Source organism: Trachypithecus francoisi, unplaced genomic scaffold, assembly GCF_009764315.1.
Source record: "Trachypithecus francoisi isolate TF-2019V2 unplaced genomic scaffold, Tfra_2.0 Lachesis_group1, whole genome shotgun sequence".
Classification (NCBI taxonomy): Eukaryota; Metazoa; Chordata; class Mammalia; order Primates; family Cercopithecidae; genus Trachypithecus; species Trachypithecus francoisi.
This window is the reverse complement of record NW_022681454.1, coordinates 62,087,375-62,106,888: the sequence shown is the minus strand read 5'-3', so window position 1 is coordinate 62,106,888 and position 19,514 is coordinate 62,087,375. Positions and strand designations below refer to the sequence as shown.

General features: G+C 38.0%; 1 protein-coding gene across 4 annotated transcripts in view; it reads left to right on the top strand.

Annotated features, from left to right (window-relative positions):
- The window catches only part of SLC4A4 (solute carrier family 4 member 4), a 397,907-nt gene that overhangs the window by 127,857 nt on the left and 250,536 nt on the right, over nt 1-19,514 (top strand). The window lies entirely within an intron of this gene.

Sequence of the window (19,514 nt, the reverse complement as noted above, 5' to 3'; positions counted from 1 at the left end):
GCAAGGGGCTGGGGGACTCCCTCCTCTAGCCAAGGAAAGCCATGAGGGGCTGTGCTATCTGGCCCAGATATTACGCTTCTCCCATGGTTTTTGCCATCCGCAGACCAGGAGATTCCCTCGTGTGCCTACACCACCAGGGCTCTGGGTTTCAAGCACAAAACTGGGCGGCTGTTTGGGCAGATGCCAGGCCAACTGCAGGAGTTTTTTTTTTTTTTTCATACCCCATTGGTGCCTGGAACCCCACTGAGAGAAAACCGTTCTCTCCTGTGGAAAGGGGGCTGAAGCCAGGGTCTCACGCAGTGGATCCTACTCCCATGGAGCCCAGCAAGCTAAGAACCACTGGCTTGAAATTCTTGCTGCCAGCACAGCAGTCTGCAGTCAACCTGGGACACTCAAGTTTGGTGGAGGGAGGGGCATCCACCATTACTGAGGCTTGAGTAGGTGGCTTTCGCCTGACCGTGCTAAGGACTGGAAGTAACTCAACACAGCACGGCAAAGTGGCTGTGGCCAGACTGCCTTTCTAGATTCCTCTTCACTGGGCAGGGCATCTCTGAAAGAAAGGCAAGAGCCCCAGTCAGGAGTTTATAAATAAAACTCCCATCTCCCTGGGACAGAGCACCTGGGAGAAAGGGCAGCTGTGGGTGCAGCTTCAGTGGACCTAAACATTCCTGCCTGCTGGCTCTGAAGAGAGCAGTGGATCCTGACAAGGAGGGTTCTCCCAGCACAGTGCTCGAGCTCTGCTAAGGGACAGATTGCCTCCTCACATGGGTCCCTGATCCCCATGCCTCCTGACTGGGAGAGACCGCCCAACAGGGGTTGACAGACACGTCATACAGGAGGAAGGAGCAGGCAGGAATCTTCACTGTTCTGCAGACTCCGCTGGTAATATCCAGGCAAGTAAGGTCTGGAATGGACCTCCAGCAAACTCCAGCAGACCTACAGGAGAGGGGCCAGACTGTTGGAATAAAAACTAACAAACAGAAAGCAATAACATCAGCATCAACAAAAAGGACCCCCACACACAGAAACCCCATCCAATGTCATCAGTCTCAAAGATCAAAGGTAGATAAATCCATAAAGATGAGGAAAAATCAGCACACAAATGCTGCAAATTCCAAAAACCAGAACGCCTCTTCTCCTCCAAATGATCACAACTCCTTTCCAGCAAGGGCACAAAACGGGACAGAGAATGAGTTTGACGAATTGACAGAAGTAGGCTTCAGAAAGTGGGTGATGACAAACCCCTCTGAGCTAAAGGAGCATGTTCTAACCCAATGTACGGAAGCTAAGAACCTTGACAAAGGGTTACAGGAACTGCTAACTAGAATATCCAGTTTAGAAAAGAACATAAATGACCTGATGGAGCTGAAAAACACAGCACAAGAACTTCGTGAAGCATATACAAGTATCAGTAGCCAAATGGATCAAGCAGAAGAAAGGATATCAGAGATTGAAGATGAAATTAATGAAATAAAGCATGAAGACAAGATTAGATAAAAAAGAATGAAAAGGATTGAACAAAGCCTCCAAAAAATATAGGACTCTATGAAAAGATCAAACTTACGATTGATGGGGTCCCTGAAAGTGATGGAGAGAATGGAACCAAGTTGGAAAACATACTTAAGGAAATTATCCAGGATAACTTCCCCAACCTAGCAAGACACACCAACGTTCAAATTCAGGAAATACAAAGAACACCACTAAGATACTCCTCGAGAAGGGCAACCCCAAGACACATAATCGTCAGATTCTCCAAGCTTGAAATGAAGGAAAAAAGAATGTTAAGGGCAGCCAGAGAGAAAGGTCAGGTTACCTACAAAAGGAAACCTATCAGACTAACAGCAGATCTCTCTGCAGAAATCCTACAAGCCAGAAGAGAGGGGGGCCCAATATTCAATATTTTTAAAGAAAAGCATTTTCAACCCAGAATTTCATATCCAGCCAAACTAAGTTTCATAAGGGAAGGAGAAATAAAATCCTTTGCAGAAATGCTGAGGGATTTTTGTCATCACCAGGCTTGCCTTACAGGAGCTCCTGAAGAAAGCACTAAATATGAATAGGAAAAATCAGTACTAGCCACTGCAAAAACACACAAAAATATAGAGACCAGGGACACTATGAAGAAACTGCATTAACTAATGTGCAAAATCACCAGCTATCATCACGATGACAAGATCAAATTCACACATGACAATATTAACCTTAAATATAAATGGGCTAAGTGCCCCAATTAAAAGGCACAGACTGCCAAATTGGATAAAGAATCAAGACCCATTGGTGTGCTGTATTCAGGAGACCCATCTCATGTTCAAAGCCACACATAGGCTCAAAATAAAGGGATGAAGGAATATTTACCAAGCAAATGGAAAGCAAAAAGCAAACAAACAAACAAAACGCAGGGGTTGGAATCCTAGTCTCTGATAAAACAGACTTTAAGCCAACAAAGATCAAAAAAGACAAAGATGGGCATTACATAATGGTGAAGGTGTCAATGCAACAAGAAGATCTAACTATCCTAAATGTATATGCACCCAATATAGGAACACCCAGATTTATAAAAACAAGTTCTTAGAGAACTAAAAAGAGACTTAGACTCCTGCACAATAATAGTGGGAGACTTTAACACCCCACTGTCAATATTAGATCAATGAGACAGAAAATTGACAAGGATATTCATGACTTGAACTCAGCTCTGGACCAAGCAGACCTAGTAGATATCTACAAAACTCTCCACCCCAATCAACAGAATATACATCTTACTCTAAAATTGATCACGTAATTGGAAGTAAAATACTCCTCAGCAAATGCAAAACAGTGGAAATCATAACAAACAGTCTCTTAGACCACAGTGCAATCAAATTAGAACTCAGGATTAAGAAACTCACTCAAAACCACACAAGTACATGGAAACTGAACAGCTTGCTCCTGAATGAATTCTTGAGTAAATAGCAAAATTAAGGCAGAAGTAAATAAGTTCTTTGAAACCAATGAGAACAAAGACAAAATGTACCAGAATCTCTGGGACACAGCTAACACAGTGTTTAGAGGGAAATTTATAGCACTAAATGCCCAAAGGAAAAAGCAGGAAAGATCTAAAATCGATGCCCTAACATCACAATTAAAAGAACTAGAGAAGCAAGAGCAAACAATTTTAAAAGCTAGCAGAAGAAAAGAAATAACTAAGATCAGAGCAGAACTGAAGGAGATAGAGACACAAAAAACCCTTCAAAAAATCAATGAATGCAGAAACTAGTTTTTTGAAAAGATTAACAAAATGCATAGACTGCTAGCCAGACTAATAAAGAAGAAAAGAGCCTGCCTTCCAAGACTGTGGAGGAAATTCCACAAGATAGTAATTATTTCAATAAAGATGTCAAAAAGCAAACTTTCAACAAGTTGAGTTGAAAAAAATCTAAATGGCTTTTATTAATGATTCATGAATTGGGCACCATCCCATCCGTAAAATAGAAGGAATTCCAATGAGCAGAGCAGAGAGGGTTGGTTTTATAGGCAGAAAAGTGGTGAAGAAGCAAAAAATAGAGAACAAAAAGTAGATTGTTCATTTTTTTTTACTTATTTTTATTTATTTATTTATTTTTATTGATGGAATCTCGCTGTGTTGCCCAGGCTGGAGTGCAGTGGTGTGGTGGTGGCTCGCTGCGGCCTCATCCCCCTGGGCTCAAGCAATCCTCCCACCTCAGTCTCGTAAGTAGTTGGGACTGCTGGCATGCATTACTGCACTCGGCTAGGTTTTTAGTTTTTTGTAGAGACAGGGTCTCATTATGTTGCCTGGGCTGGTCTGGAACTCCTGGGCTCAAACAGTCTTCCCACCTTGGCCTCCCAAGGTGCTGAGATTACAGGTGTGAGCCACCACACCCAGCAAATTGTTCATTTCAAAGTTACTTTCCTTATAGGGTTAGAATAGAGGGGACTTCATTATCATACTGGCTAAGATAAACTGGGTCCCTTCTGATTGGCCACTGTGAATATCTTATTTTTTGGAAAGTTGGCTCATTTTAAAGTTCAGTTTGATTACAGGGCACCTAGAACTAGTGACTCCATTCTGGTTTGGTTTGCTCTGTTGGGCCTAGTCCAGGAGCTCAGTTGAAAACAATGGCCTCCCACAATTTTTATTTAAGAAGATAATAACAATTGTTAATGCTTACTGGAGGCTATTTCATTTAATTCTCACAGTAGTCTTGAACGACGTAGTTTCCATAATTAACCCCAATTTGTACATGGAGAACCTGAGACACCAAGATGTATGTCAATGCACTTTGAAAACTCAAGCCCAAATTAGCTGGGCGTGGTGGCAGGCACCTATTATCCCAGCTACTTGGGAGGCTGAGGCAGGAGAATAGCTTCAACTCAGGAGGCGGAGGTCGCATTGACCCAATATCGCGCCACTGCACTCCAGACTGGGCGACAGAGCAAGATTCCATCTCAAAAAAAAAAAAAAAAAAAAAAAGAAAGAAAACCAAAACTCAAGCCTGGTGGCCAGGCACAATGGCTTGTGCCTGTGGTCCCAGCACTTCGGGAAGCTGAGGTTGGTGGATCACCTGAGGTCAGGAGTTCGAGACTAGCCCGACCCATCTCTACTGAAAATACAAGGATTGGCCAGGCCTAGTGGCATGTGCCTGTGGTCTCAGCTACTTGGGAGGCTGAGACAGGAAAATTGCTTGAGCCTGGAGGGCAGAGGTTGCAGTGAGCTGGGATCCTACCATTGCACTGCAGCCTGGGTGAAAGTGTGAGACTCTGTCTAAAAAAAAAAAAAGAGAGAGGGAGAGAACTCAAGCCCTATGCAAGTGTGGAGATTGATTGGGATCTGTTGAGGGATAGAAATACAAATGTGACTTTGGGGAAGTCACATCCCCAAACGGGGGTTAATTTTCTTATCTGTAAAATGAAGAAGTTGAACTCTTTGAAGGTACATTTAAAACTCCGAGTCTAAATAGAAAAGTTGAATGTGGGCCGGGCGCGGTGGCTCAAGCCTGTAATCCCAGCACTTTGGGAGGCCGAGACGGGCGGATCACGAGGTCAGGAGTTCGAGACCATCCTGGCGAACACTGTGAAACCCCGTCTCTACTAAAAAATACAAAAAACTAGCCGGGCGAGGTGGCGAGCGTCTGTAGTCCCAGCTACTGGGGAGGCTGAGGCAGGAGAATGGCGTGAACCCGGGAGGCGGAGCTTGCAGTGAGCTGAGATCCGGCCACTGCACTCCAGCCCCAGCGACAGAGCCAGACTCCGTCTCAAAAAAAAAAAAAAAAAAAAAAAAAGAAAAGTTGAATGTGGTTCATTGTCCATATACTATAAATAAATAATTTCATCAACAAACAAAAAAAAAAAAAAGAGAAAAGAATCAAATAGATACAATAAAAATTGGTAAAGGGGATATCACCACTTATCCCACAGAAATATCAACTACCATCAGAGAATGCTATAAACACCTCCAGCAAATAAACTAGAAAATCTAGAAGAAATGGATAAATTCCTGGACGCATATACTCTCCTAAGATTAAATCAGGAAGAAGTTGAATCCCTGAATAGAGCAATAACAAGTTCTGAAATTGAGGCAGTAATTAATAGCCTCCAAACCAAAAAAAGCCCAGGATCTGACGCATTCACAGCCGAATTCTACCAGAGGTACCAGGAGGAGCTGGTACCATTCCTTCTGAAATTATTCCAAACAGTAGAAAAAGAGGGACTCCTCCCTAACTCATTTTACGAGGCCAGCATCATCCTGATTCAAAAACCTGGCAGAGACACAGCAAGAAAAGAAAATGTCAGGCCAATATCCCTGGTGAACATTGAGGTGAAAATCCTCAGTAAAATACTGGCAAACCGAATCAAGCAGCACATCAAAAAGCTCATCCACCATAATCAAGTTGGCTTCATCCCTGGGATGCAAGGCTGGTTCAACATATGCAAATCAATGAATGTAATCCATCACATAAACAGAACCAATGACAAAAACCACATGATTATCTCAATAGATGCAGAAAAGGCCTTTGATAAAATTCAACACCCCTTCATAGTGAAAACTTTCAATAAAGTAGGTATCGATGGGACATACTTCAAAATCATAAGAGCTATTTATGATAAACCCATAGCCAGTATCATACTGAATGGGCAAAAACTGGAAGCATTCCCTTTGAAAACTGACTTAAGACAAGGATGCCCTCTCTTACCACTCCTGCTCAACAGAGTATTAGAATTTCTGGCCAGGGCAATCAGGCAAGAGAAAGAAATAAAGCATATTCAAATAGGAAGAGAGGAAGTCAAATTATCTCTATTTGCAGATGACATGATTATATATTTAGAAAACCCCATTGTCTCAGCCCAGAAACTCCTTAAGCTGATAAGGAACTTCAGCAAAATCTCAGGATACAAAATCAGTGTGTAAAAATCACAAACATTCCCATACACCAAAAATAGACAAACAGAGAGCCAAATCATGAGTGAACTTTCATTCACAATTGCTACAAAGAGAATAAAATACCTAGGAATACAACTTACAAGGGGCATGAAGGACCTCTTCAAGGAGAACTCTAAACCACTGCTCAAGGAAATGAGAGAGGACACAAACAAATGGAAAAACATTCCATGCTGATGGATGGGAAGAGTCAATGTCGTGAAAATGGCCATATGGCCCAAAGTAATTTATAGATTCGATGCTATCCCCATCAAACCACCACTGACTATCTTTACAGAATTAGAAAAAACTACTTTAGATTCCATATGGAACCAAAAAATCCTGTATAGCCAAGAAAATCCCAAGCAAAAAGAACAAAGCTGGAGGCATCATGCTACCTGACTTCAAACTATACTACAAATCTATAGTAACCAAAACAGCATGTTACTGATACCAAAACAGATATGTAGACCAATGGAACAGAACAAAGATCTCAGAAATAACACCACACATCTACAACCATCTGATCTTTGGACAGACTTGACAAAAACAAGCAATGGGGAAAGGATTCCCTATTTAATAAGTGGTGCTGGGAAAACTGACTAGCCATATGCAGAAAACAGAAACTGTACCCCTTCCTTACACCTTATACAAAAATTAACTCAAATGGATTAAAGACTTAAATGTAAAACCTAAAGCCATAAAAATCCCAGAAGAAAACCTAGGGAATACCATTCAGGACATAGGCATGAGCAAAGACTTCATGACTAAAACATTAAAAGCAATTGCAACAGAAGCCAAAATTGATAAATGGGATCTAACTAAACTAAAAAGCTTCTGCACAGCAAAATAAATTATCACCAGAGTGAACAGGCATCCTACATAATGGGAGAGAATTTTTGTCATCTATCCATCTGACAAAGGTCTAATTTCCAGAATCTACAAGGAACTTAAACAAATTTACAAGAACGAAAAAAAAAAAACCCATAAAAAAGTGGGCGAAGGATATGGACAGACACTTCTCAAAAGAAGGCATTTATGCAGCCAACAAACATATGAAAAAAGCTCATCATCTCTGGTCATTAGAGAAATGCAAATCAAAATCACAATGAGATACCATCTCACACCAGTTAGAATGGTGATCATTAAAAAGTTTGGAAACAACAGATGCTAACGAGGATGTGGAGAAATAGGAATGCTTTTACACTGTTGGTGGAGTGTAAATTAGTTCAACCATTGTGGAACACAGTATGGCGATTCCTCAAGGATCTAGAACCAGAAATACCATTTGACCCAGCAATCCCATTACTGGGTGTATACCCAAAGGATTATAAATAAATCATTTTATTATAAAGACACATGCACACATCCATTTATTGCAGCACTGTTTACAATAGCAATGACTTGGAACCAACCCAAATGACCATCAATGATTGACTGGATATAGAAAATGTAGCACATATACACCATGGAATATTCTGCAGCCATAAAAAGTAATGAGTTCATGTCCTTTGCAGAGACGTGGATGAAGCTGGAAGCCATCATCCTCAGCAGACTAACAGAGGAACAGAAAACCAAACACTGAATGTTTTCACTCATAAGTGGGAGTTGAATAATGAGAACACATGGATGCAGGGAAGGGAACAACACACACTGGGGCCTTTTAGGGGATGGAGTGCAAGGGGAGGGAGAGCATTAGGACAAATTCCTAATGCATGTGGGGCTTAAAACCTAGATGACGGGTTGGTAGGTGCAGCAAACCACTATGGCATATGTATACCAATGTAACAAATCTGACGTTCAGCACATGTATCTAGAACTTAAAGTAAAATAAAATAAAATAAAATAAAAAAAGAGGTTGTGAATTTATCAATAACATGATAAAATTACAGACTGCAGTGCATACCATATCATAGGGAACTCTTATTTATTCATGCTGTTGAAGGGAGATTGGATAAGCTAGAAATACTAAATAATAGTATGTTTGATTTTCTTGGAGTTTATAAAATTATCAAGCCAAAAAAATGACTATCTGAATCTTGAAAGACTGGAAATTTGGCTGACTTCTTTTAGGTTTCTTCCTTTCCCACAGAATTCTTTGTTTCTCCCTCTATTCTGTGCCCGTTAGTATTAAACCTGAAACTGATGCAAACCCCGTAGACTTAGGCAGAGCTGACCTGTCCAGAGTTACTCTCCTGATAGTTTCCAGCCCACCTAGGTTTAGAGGACAGTTGTTTTGAACTATGTAAGGACTTTGGCTTGAGTTGGGTTCTCTAGGAAAACAAAAAATAGACAAAAGACATTGAATAGTGATTACTTTTTTAAATCATAGCTTTATTATGGTAAGAAACTGGAAGGATTCGAAAGAGTTGGTCATACTTACTTGGATTCAGGTCAAGCCATTGCCAAGCCATGGTACAGCCACTGATGTGGACGTTTTGCAATAGAGGCAGAGAAGACTTTATTCTCAGACTGGGCTCTAAGTACTCCTGGGGTTGAGTACAGTATAAATATATTTACCTGAAACATCCCTTTTATTTGGATATTTGGAAGGAATATTTTTATAATAAGGTAAACCTAGAACTATTAATTTTAAATATGAAATGTGAAAGTCTTTGAAGACAAAGCATGGAGCTTTACAGAGATATTTTGAGGCCGGTTGGATGCCTTAGTTAGTCCATCTGATTAAAGTGTTGAAGAACACACACATTATACTAGTATTGGTTTGTAACGTGGAAGATAGCATAGACATTAAGTCTTTGTTTTTTGAGTTAATCACTGAGGGAAACTGAAGTTCCATTTCACCACTTCCTGGGTATAGTAACAGTGGTACAATCTCTAGCTTCACTTTGTTGCATAAGAAACCAGTTACGATCCAAAGCTGCAAAGAAAGATGCATTTCTGCCTTTAAGAACAAGTTTAAATCATGAACTGCTTTATTTAGAACCAGTTGGAGGTCGCATACTGCTGGCAATTCCAAACCATTTAAAAAACAAAAGTTACGGTTATTAATTTTCGAAGCCACAAAAGCATGAATCAACATTATAGCAGTGTCAGTATCTCAGTAGGAACTAGTTTCAACTGAACTGTGGCAGCAAAATAAACGTTTGCAGATTGTTTTGACAAAATGTCATCCTCTGGGCTTCAATTTATTTGCCAACAGCCTTACTTTTGAAGAAAATCTTGCTGCACTTGAAGTTTAGAAGAAAATCCTCCCTCTGAACATTCTGGACCTTAACAAATAACTCTGTCTGCAAGCATTTGCAATATGGATCTGCAAATGTTTTAGAATGGGATAGGTTGCTAAGAGATGTGTCTGTAAACATCTGTTTGACATATTTCACCATGGTGGAGATTAGGGACCCCTGGTACCCCTGGTGGTACAGGCCTTTTTTTTGAAAAACAGAATTCACCTGTGGGTTTTGAAAATTATTTATTTATTATGATTTTTAAAAATTTAATTTAAAGTTCCAGATACATGTGCCAAATGTGCAAGTTTGTCACATAGGTAAATGTGTGCCACAGTAGTTTGCTGCACCTATCAATCCGTCACGTAGGTATTAAACCTTGCATGTATTAGCTATTTATCTTGATGCTCTCCCTCCCTCCAGCCCCCACAGTCCCCAGTGTGTGTTGTTTCTTTCCCTGTGTTCCATGTGTTCTCATTGTCCAGCTCCTTCTTATAAGTGAGAACATGCGGTGTTTGGTTTTCTGTTCCTGCATTAGTTTGCTAAGGATAATGGCTTCGAGCTCCATCCATGTCCCTGCAAAGGACGTGATCTCATTCTATGATTTATTTTTAAAGAGATAGAATCTTGCTGTATTGCCCAGGCTGGACTTGAACTCCTGGGCTTAAGCAGTCCTCCAGCCTCAGCCACTCAAGTAACTGAGACTACAGGCATGCACCAGTATGGCCGGCTCACATGTGTTTATAAGGTTCTCTAGACAAGGCTGTAACAGGGTTGTGTGTGTGTGTGTGTGTGTACTGTCAGATGATTTTATTCCTATTTTTCTAGTGTACACCCATCATTTGAAGCTTAGGCACATGCAACTCTAGGAGGTGAGTTTATTCCCTGAAATGAATATCTTTTTTGAAAGTTGCTTGACAAGTGTGAAGAAAATCATTTTCCAAAGCATTAACATCAATTTTATACAAAATTCTGCCTGTGTGTGTTTATATGCATTTCATCTGACTCTTAAACAAATCTATAACTCCCAAAGTTAGAACTGACAAATTTATAGGCTAAGTTGTTTGAGCTCTGGAATGAATTTAGACAGTTCTTAAAGCCATTTAAAATCAGAGGAAAATACATTAAAAGGAATAGAAGGGATGGCTTGTCGGAAAGTAAAGGAATAATGGCTCAATCCCAAGCTTAGTATAGGAAAAGTTTAACACTCATTGCAAAGTATTTGGTAATATATAGTTCTTGGATACTTTAAAAAGAAAAACAAACATTGTTATTATCAAGATTTTAACATGCCTCATTTTCAAAGACTTCAAACCAATGGCTAGATATGTTTTTGAAATCTCCTGTTTGGACAGTGGAATTTAGAAGGGTGCCCTATGTTCACAAATACAGTAGAAATAGAAATGATGGAGGAAGCACAGTATAACAGGAAGAGTATGGACTTTATGGTCAGACAAAGCTGCATAACTGTTAAGTCTAGATCTCCCCATTACTAGATATGTGATCTGGGTAATGTATGCAATAACCTCATTGAATACATATCATATATGAATATAGACATAATACTTAGGTTATGGGAATGTTCTGAGGATTAAAGGACATATGTTCACAATAAGTTCTATTTATCAATAGATGTTCTTATTAAGTAATATTTCTAATCTAGTGTCCCTACCAAACTGCTTGGCCAGGAAAAAATAGAAAGCAAGCTGTGAAGATTCTCTTCAATAAACCTCATAACTGTCTTTTGAAGAGGCTTGCAAGTGGTGATGAACTGAGAGAAGAAAAATAAAACTTGTGATAATGGAAAATAGAAGTACAAGTTTTGGAAGAAAAGACTGCAGTGGATGTGTAGCCCAGTTTGTACACACTCCAAATAACATTGGAAAGCCACATTATTGTTCTCAAAGTCTGCTCATTTTAAATAGTAATAGATTCAAGATAGAGGAGAAACTCACTTCTGAAGTGAGCTTGATTTCAGCATGTGAAAGGATACATTCTTTTGACTTAGTTCAGAACATGCTAATTTCATAGGCAAATTAACCAATTGTCATTCATGTCAGGACATACCATGTAGACGTTTCAGAACAATTTTAATTGCAGTTGACATTTTTGAAATGAATTCTTGGACATACACATCTATATGGCGTGGATGTGTCACTCTGTAGGAGAAAACTTAGTGTCAGCTAATTAATAACTAAAGAATAAATTTTAATATTTAGGCATATTTTACATTAGTGACCAAAAAAAAAAAACTCGATTAGAAACTGACTTTCAGAGTTCTATTTAGGGAATTCATTTAGCTGACATCACAGGTAACTCTTAAATAGCGCCTTTAGTGTGTTTTCAAGTAGGATTAGGTGAATATAATGTTACAAGAACTATGCATTGGCGAGTTTTTCTTTGAGTGTACAAGACAGAAGTTTAGAGTTTATTTAACTATAATTTATTTTTATGTAAACCAGTAATGGCATCTTTAAAAATATTTAGGTTCTTGTTCTGAAAAATTAAGTTTTTTTTTAAAGGAACATGGTTAATGACTGATTTACACGTGTTACTTTAACATGAGTTTTGTTCTATTGTAGTGGAGAATTATACTTCCTACCATCTCCACTATGCAAGAGTAGAGAGTGGCTGGACATATCTTAGGCTATAACGATCTTAATATGTGTGTTTTGGGTGCAGCTCAGAGATAACCATTGTTGTTTAATATTCATTGGTGTCTCTTGGATTGCTGATTCTGTTTTGTTTTTAAGTCAGATTACTACTTGAAGAAGAAAACTTAAATGATTGTCAGTAGGACCTGTGAATCAAAACTTGTTCTGTACATAAAATATCCAGATTCATTTCAGTAAGTTACCCTTATGCATAGCTTAGTTCCTTTCACCACATATTCTTTTTATCTGTGAACCATCGCGCATACTTTTCCTTTTCATTCTGTCTGTAGAAATCCTTATTCTATTCACGTGCTTTATTTTTCCATTGGATTTTCAGGTTTACTTAGATCGCTGGAGTTGGTTATATGCCTTTACCTCTTTAGGTCACTTTCACTGAGGTTTATTTATCTTGGCCACAATTAATGGGAAATTCACTGAAAACTTCATTCATTATGCAACTTCTTTAGGTAGTTGGCATTTAAATACTGCTAGTTAGTGCTCACTATACATCTTTGACTAAATAACAGGGTAAATAAAGGGTGAGAATATTGCTTAGCATTATTTTTTCTCTCTAAGAATGTCAGATTCAGTTTTTTCAATCTTTGTATTGAAAATTTGTTGGTATTACTTCTCAAAGAAAATATGAGATCGAAAGTGCCAGAATCGATAATACATCAGTAGATTGCTTAATATAATAGCATTATCTGGTCTTTTTGAATATAGTTTTATAAGTCAGAAGAGCAAAATTTGATTCCTCCAGCCATGGATGTACCTTTAGTATTCTCTTCACTCTTCCTGTTGTTATTATATGTCGAAAAGTTGGGGAAGCTGAGTCAGAGGGAGAAGAAGGGATTTGCTCAGTCAGAATTGAAGCTGAGCACCAGATTCTGGTCTTATAATTCTGATCCCATCACTCCACCTGGGATTGCTGTTGACTCAGGACTGTATTATCTCATGAAATGAGTTCCCTGTGCTGTCACTAGATAGGAGTGCATTTGCAGAATCCCATCTTTTGAAATGAATGCTCCCTAAGCGATAAAGATCCATTTTCTCTGAGGATGTAGGAATCAACTGCTGCAAACACTTCACTGACTACTTAGGGGAATTTTGCCAATGTATTGGCGAGGATTGGAGGGTCTTTAGTATCTTATGTGTCTCCTCAAACTTATTGGGAACAATCCCTTCCCCTTCCATACCACTTCCAAGCAACAGCATTTCTTTAATTTATTTTCATATTACTAGACAACTTAGGTATTCATATTTAATATCTGCCTTGAGCTTTAGGTTCTTTGACTCCTAGGTATTAACACTGGGTTGCTTTTATCTCAGCCTACCCTAGCTTTTCAGTCTTAAATTGACAACTTGACCTTGAGTCTTCCTTCTGGTCCCTTCGGATTTGCTGTTGAAATTTGCTGCTATGGCATTTGCACTGTGGCCTCCTCTTGTGGATTTTGGCTTATCTTGTTTATCAGGCCCAGAGCAACTTCCATTGCATTTGTAGGAGTTCCCTGACTCATTCTTTATACATATCTATAACTGAATCTCAGACACCCCACTTTGCTGAAGTTTTACCTGCCCTTCTCACAAAAGAGAAGTGGCAGAGGGATTTCAACAATTTTCAGGTGAATGCGTAATCTCTACTTTACAAGGTTGCTAAAGCATTTTACCAATGTGATTCTCAGAAAGCCAGATTTGAGCTTATGCAAGTTTTAAAGAGTGTCATAAATAGTCAAATGTATTTCCAAACTAGCTTAAGCTGATACTTGATAGATCTAAAGAAGGGGTTATTTGAGAAGGCAAAGGAATTCTAAGTTTTATGATCAATAGTTAATTAATTGGAAATTCTTCACCCAGTTAAGGAATAGCCAAGCCTTACATGTTACCCTAAGCCTTAGAAGTGAATAAATACTTTCTCTAACTGTTCTTTCTGAATGGGATGCTGTTAATAATCAATCTCTTTTGAAATGGCACTTACTTACCTCGCCCCTATGAACTGAGCTTATCTCTAGATGCCTTGAAGTGTTATATATAGACTTCTAATATAAGGGATTAAGAAATTTTGTAGAGATAGAATATAGCAAAAACAGATTGTGTCAAAGGGGGTGAATTCTTTACTTTTGTCAATATTACTCTGTAGAATGCATGAGCTTTGTTTGTAGCACACTTTAATAGAAAAATAGTATCCTTAGAGAATCCACGTACCTACTCTAATTTAGGTTTTCTATCAGCTTTGTGTAGTTAAGTGATATGAATAATTTAGAAGGAGGTTTATTTCTATAACAAATTATGAACCTCTGTCCTAAAAGTTGGTTCTAAAACCTTAGCTGATTCCATTTTATTATTTACTGAGAATGGATTTAGCATATCTCTGTTGGTCATTTGGGAAGGTGCTTAATGAAACAGCATCAACATTTACTTGAGTTTATATTTAGACTCTTGTCATTTATATGCCATTTCTCAAGTAGTTGAACTCAGTTTTTACAAGTGGTCTTTCAGTTTCTGGCCTGGTTTTTAGGTCTGTGCTGATCAGTAGACATATGTTGCTGGTATGCTGCTGTGTGCTGCTACCACAGAATACCACAGACTTGGTAATTTGTAAAGATCAGACATTTATTGACTCATCATTCTGGAGGGTGAGAAGTCCACCACCAAGGTTTTGGCATCTGGGAAGGGCCTGCTTGGAATATCATAACATGGCAGAAGGCATCACAAAGCAGAGGGGCAAAGAAGGCAGAAGAGAGCAAGAGGGGGTGAATCCTTTCCCCAGATAATGTATTAGTCTATTCCTGGGAGCAGAACTCTCATGATGTAAACACCTCTTCGAGGTTTGACCTCCCAATCCTGCCACAATGGCAATTAAATTTCCACATGAGCTTTGGATGGAAAAAACTTCTAAACCATAGCACAAGGCAAATGAAGCATTATGTTGTCTGAGAACAGTGAAACTATAGATGTCAAGTAGGAAGTGTTGGAGGATCTGTTATAATTATTTTTTCTTTGCTGAGAATATAATTAAACTTCACAAAAGTTGAGGATCACTGCCACTAATTTTGGACCCTCAACTCAGAACACATCTAAATAAGACAGAAAAGAAGAAAACCTTATTGTAGACTCTTGTTGACATTTCTGTATTACATTCAGAGTTCCAGCAAAATCTTTAGAGCGTTAATACATCTGTGGGGAATGTCACTTTTTTCAAATAGGAAAGAACAGGAACTCATGTAACATTTCCTTGAGGCCTCCATTCCTTTCCCGATTTTAAAAGAAATTGTATTTTTAAACCACATTTCTCAGTATTGCTATCCAGGTAATATGGGTAGAATTTTTTTGGCAATGTGGGGATGAAGCAGAAATCCTAAAGATTCTTTAAGGTTCGGTGCCTCTATATTCTTATGCATTTTGACAGAGAGTCTACAGGAAGGAGAATGACTTCTTTTGTATGTGGAAGCATCTAATGGCAGCATTAGTGTGGCGCTTGTGACACTAATATTGGAGCTATATATTTAGCTACTCTGTATAGAAAATAGTTGCACTCGAGCAAATCTGTGGAGTTTATTTTGGGAATCTTGAAGATTTCCTAATGTTGATGGGAATTGAGTCTGACTTTAGAAACCTCAGGGTATAAATTGTGCTGATAATTGGTCTGAGTTGAACCTGGAGAAAATGCTGATGTGTTCACTCTAAAGCAGAGTGATTCATCATGTAAACCTTATCATGGCAGCTCTGGCAGAAGAGAGAGAAGTGATGTAGGGAGTGAGAAATTAAAAGTAACTGGAAATGTTGGTTATAACATGCACAAGAAACTTTTAGGTCCTTCAGGAAAAGGTTGCTGGGTAGCCATATTCTTTACCATTTCAATTAATCAGTGTTTTCTGTTCTGTTTACAGAAAATGTCCTTTCTTTCCATGCAACTTGCATGAAATTCTCTTCACCCTCATCCCCATTGTTCTATGCCCATGGGATTATTTTTCAGCTTTTGTGGCTTCTCAGTTAAGTAGCGTTCAGAACCATGGCCAGTCCTGGTTCAGAACTGGCTATTCCAGTTCCTACACAGCAGTAAAGGCAAGTGCTGTAAGATTATGTTTGTGTTGAACATTTTTTTGAGAAAGATAATTGAGATTCTACAGTTTCAAATATTGTAAGGAAGTGTGTGGCACTAATTTGACATGACTATTCTCAATTTAGCAACTAAAAAGCCTTAATTGGCTTGTTTTCCTTATAAATATGATATTAATGCTAATTTTAGAAAATTTAGAACTTGCACATAAAGAAAACAAGGAAAATGAGAATCATCAGTAATTCTTCCACTTAAGGACAATAATTGTTAACATTGAGCTTACATTTAGTTAACATTTAGTTTAGTAACATTTAGTCTGGTGTTTTTTTCTATACATATTATATAAATTAATAAGCTTGTTCTTGCAAGTGCAAGAAACTTATTTATAACTGGAATAAACAAGCAACAAGAAAGAATTTCTTTATTTACTATAGGAAAGATCTGGGTATAGCTGGATTTTTGGGGAAAGTAATTTGATCTGAACAAAAGACTACAAGAAGCTAAACACAGCAACTAGAAGTAATGATTATTTAGATACTTAAGACACTGGGTACCTTGTAATTTTAACAAGGCAGATGTGCCCTGGTGGTTAAATGTGGGTGAATGGATGTGGTTTTATGAATTCCTCTTTTTTGAGTCCTCACTTAGCTTTTCTTCTGGAAATTCTCTGGCATGTGATATGTGTCAAAAGACATAACTTAGGTCTCAATCAGGACAGAACAATGTTCTGAACTCTGTACTTACCCCCAAAATTGCTGTTATCCATTATGTCCATCTAGACTTCTTTGTCTCCTGGTTTTGTTTTCACTACTGTGTTGCTTTGGCATCCCAAGTATTGCCTCCTTGGGAACGTTGGGAGCTGACATCCTTGGCAGAGTATTGAGAGTTTCATGCATGACTCTGATGATGGTGTCTGTGATGTGGTACCCCTTCCAGGTGTTTTTTTTTTGCAGATGGAGGGCATCAACAGAGGGCTGGAGCCAAAAGAATCAATATGTGTGAAACATCTCTTGGGGACCCAGCAAATTCTTGGGACGTTAATTTATTAGGGGGAATGCAGTCTTACGATATGCAGATGGAGCAATTGGGTGATTACTGTTTCTGTGAACCCATTTCTTCTCAAAGCCTCATGAATACCATGCAAACTTGGATTAAGCAAGGAAAATGATATCATGGAAGGTAAAATTTGGAAAAAGTCAAAATGTTTGGTTTCATCATTAGTTTAGTTACTTAGTTTAGGCCACCATTGAGGCTCCTAAAAACCAAATGATTGATTTGAATTTTACTTTTCTCTCTGATAGTCTTGGAATATTGAAATAATATTAATAATATACTTAATATAATTACAATTAATATAATTGGGATAATTAATAAAAGGAGCAGACCAAAAAGGCTGTGGGCCAATAATTTTTTAAACATGGAATTTCATAGACCAAACTTATTTTACTGCTGTACCATCATTGAGACTATACCTTTGAGAATGGCTTAGCAGCATTTTAAAAAGAAAGATACATGTTTACATCACTGACAGAAATCCTAGGTTTAATTTTTTAACCCACTGCTTTGGCAGAAGTTAGGAAAGAACTCCACAGAATAAATTATAGAATACAAGGAGTACTACCTTTATGTTCTAAAGAATTCTAAGTATCTTACAGATATGAACTGAATTTGTGTAACGTTTTTGTAATGTAAACCCCAGGTAAATTATTTTTCTACATTTTTAAGATAAAAGCTATGGTACAGATATTTCTTAAAAATGTCTGAGTAAACTCTAGTTTTTATCACTACTTGCTGGTTGAAATTGAACTTACTCTGCTCCTAAGGTAGTTGGATAACATTATGAAACTCAGGCGCTTAGTGTGCTATTGACTTGCTACAGCTGAATAGTAATATCATGGCATATTAAGAATAATTTGTGATAATTAACAGCTTTTCTTGAGTGGGAGCTTATTAATACATGGATACCTAAATATATTTAAAATTATCTATTTCAATGAATACTATTTGGCTGTTTCAGTTTCTTAGCTAATTTAAAAGAGAAAAAGTAATTGTCTAATTTACTTGTCTATAGCCTGCTAACATGTAAATTGATAGTAATTTTCTGGATTGGTTGGGATAAAGGTATGTTAAGGCATGAACAAAATCTAGGTAACTTGTACACATCTCTCCAAAACTTGGATTCCATTAGAAAAAAGGTTGTTCAATGCAATTAATTTGGTGATACACTTAACACATGGAAATTAGCTCTACTTTAACCTAGTGAAATAGAATAATAGGAGGGTATATTAGGACTCTTGGTTGCAAATGACAGAAAATTTAGCTCAGATTGTTTTGAAACAATTTTGCTTTTAATCTAAATTGTAATTGTCAAGTATGATTGAAACATAACTGACTTCAGGCATGGGTGGTTCTAGGCATTAGAAACCTACATCTGCCTTGCTTCTGAGTTATTACATGTTTAATTTATTCTTAGGTAGACTCTTCCCTTGGGGTTGCATAGCTTTTATTGTCATTTTAGCCTCTCAGCATAATGATTTATTTCTTAGTAGTTCTAGCAAAAGGCTGACATTTATTTACTCTGTTTCGCCTGTATCAGGTAAACTGCCCACTCAAAAATGAATTACTATGGCAAGAAGTTGTGATATTCTCATTGCTCAGACCTGAGTCATAGGGTGTGGATTGAACCAAATGGTTATACAAGTATAAAGATGGTTCTCCAGAAGAAAATGGGGTGCTGTCATTAGAAAAAGAGCTTAAAGGTGGTTACTAACAGATGGCCACTACAGAGTGTGTGTGTCTCTGTGTGTGTGTGTGTGTGTGTATGTGTGTGTTTTAAACATTTATATGTTTATATAACTTTATTCATTTAGTTATTCCCATTTCTTTTATTTATAAAGGTGAAAATGAAGTTTGAGGATTTTATATATACATTTAAGTGTGTTTTTAGAGTGCTACAGTGTGGTCTGGTAATTATTATTAAGAATGCTCTACCTTGTATCTACTTAGCCTTCCTCCGTGCCTCATGCCCCTTCTTCCCTTATTCTTAATATCCTGAAATTGCACTTCCCAAAAAAGCCTTAGCACATAAGCTTTGCCTAAGTTTCTACTTTCTGGGGAAAATGAAATCATTTCCCAAATGGAAAATGGTATCTATCAGACTCACTTAGGGGGCTGTTTCAAATGACAAATATACCACTAGACCG